Source organism: Rutidosis leptorrhynchoides, chromosome 2, assembly GCF_046630445.1.
Source record: "Rutidosis leptorrhynchoides isolate AG116_Rl617_1_P2 chromosome 2, CSIRO_AGI_Rlap_v1, whole genome shotgun sequence".
NCBI classification, from domain to species: domain Eukaryota; kingdom Viridiplantae; phylum Streptophyta; class Magnoliopsida; order Asterales; family Asteraceae; genus Rutidosis; species Rutidosis leptorrhynchoides.
The window spans coordinates 698,032,307-698,034,638 of record NC_092334.1 but is presented as its reverse complement, the minus strand read 5'-3'; positions in this window follow the sequence as shown (position 1 = coordinate 698,034,638).

The following is a 2,332-nucleotide window of genomic DNA, read 5'->3' as shown; positions in this document are numbered from 1 at the left end:
TCAGAATATCTTCTTCTTTGACACGTAACTGATGATAACCCGATCTTAGATCGATTTTGGAGTAAACACGTGATCCTTGCAGCTGATCAAACAAGTCATCAATTCTCGGTAATGGGTACCGATTCTTGATAGTTAACTTGTTTAATTCGCGGTAATCTATACACATTTGAAAGGATCCATCTTTCTTCTTGATGAACAAAATCGGAGCTCCCCATGGTGAAGTACTCGGTCGAATAAATCCACGATCTAGCAATTCTTGAAACTGGCTTTATAGTTCTTTCATTTCTGACGGTGCGAGTCTATATGGAGCACGAGCCACTGGTGCAGCTCCTGGTACTAGATCTATTTGAAATTCTACAGATCTAAATGGAGGTAATCCCGACAACTCTTCCGGAAAGACTTCAGGAAAATCTCTTGCCACAGGCACATCGTTGATGCTCTTCTCTTTTTCCTTCGTTTCGACTTTATTTACATGTGCTAAGATAGCATAGCACCATTTATTCAAGCACTTTTGGGCTTTCAAGTAGCTAATGAGTTTTAGCTTTGAGTTACCCTTCTCTCCATAAATCATTACTGACGTTTTATCCTTACGAGGAATGCGAATTGCCTTCTTGGCACACACAACTTCAGCTCCTATTTTGGACATCCAGTCCATGCCGACTATTACATCAAAACTTCCTAATTCTACGGGTATCAAATCAATTTTAAACGTCTCTCCGGCTAAATTTATTTTACAATCACGGCAAATTTTATCGACTTTAATTAGTTTACCATTAGCTAACTCAATCATGTACTTAGCATCTAGAGGTAATGATGAACAATTCAATTTAGCTTAAAAGTCTCTACATATGTAACTTCTATCGACACCAGTATCAAATATAATAGATGCTGATAAGTCATTAATGGTAAACGTACCCGTAACAAGCTCCGGGTCTTCACACGCCTCTCTAGCATTAATAACAAATGCTCTTCCACGTGTAGGTCCGTTATTCTTCTCTTGATTCGGGCACTGGATCTTAATATGACCCTGTTTCCCACACCCATAACAATTAACAGTAGCCAAGGCAGTTCTATTTGCATTGGTGGCAGGAGTCTTGGTGCCATTTGTATTTGTAATGGGAACCCAACAATCTTCACCAAGATGACCCCTTCGATCACATTTGTTGCACACCACATTGCAAAAACCAGTGTGATCTTTGTGGCATCTGTTACATAAGGGATTACGCCCTTTGTAACCTGAGCTTGAACCACTACCCGTACCTTGCGTGGTTTCATGTTTCTTGAGAGATTGTTGCTGGTGACCTCGATCACGGTTTCCATCCCACTTTCTTTTGTTATCTGATACCTTGGTATCGGTATTTTATGCGTTCTTATCTAGGATGATCTGATCCATTAGCTCATTTGCCATAATGATAGCTTCATGAATTGTCTTGGGTTTGGATGATGTAACATTGGCCTTGATGTTCTTTGGCAGACCATCTTTGTACAATTCAATCTTTCGCTCTTCCGTTGGTACCAATTCAGGACATAACAAGGCTAATTCCATGAATCGCCTGTTATAGTTGGTAAGTTCCGTTCCGACAACTTTCAGATTTCGTGACTAGGCTTCCATTTTTCTAACCTTGTTCCTTGGGCAGTATTCATTGATTAGCATATTTTTCAACTCTTCCCAAGGAGTATCATATGCTCTATCGCCCCCAACAGCTTTTACATAGTTTTCCCACCATGTAAGTGCACCATCCTGTAATGTGCATGAAGCATACTTTGTCCTATCCCCTTCCGCACAACCACTAATTTTAAATACGGACTCCAGCTTTTCGAACCATTGGGTTAAATCTACTGGTCCCTCTGTTCCGCTGAATGATGAAGGTTTACAACCTTGAAATGCTTTATATAAGCATCCAATACGAGGGTTGGTGTTGTTTGCTACTGCTCTTGCCGCTTCGACCCAAAGCATACGGTCATTTACGCATTGGTTGATAAGCTCCTCAATTTCTTGTTCCGTCATTCGGTTCAATCGAGCCATGTTTCTTCAACAAACATATAAGATAATTAATCATATAGAATATTATAGATGTAGTGAGTAATTAATGGTACATCGTGGCATATTAACAATATGAACCAATTATTATAAAAGCCTTTTCTTCTTATTAGCACTTTATAATTATATCCAGGGTAGTACCTACCCGTTAAAGTTCATACTTAATAGCTTAGTACAAAAATTAACTACTACAATCTAGATAATATTCTATTATGAAAAATTTAAAGTAAAATCACATAATCATTTCACGCTTAATCATGGTATAGCAATACAATACCAGTATTTCACATA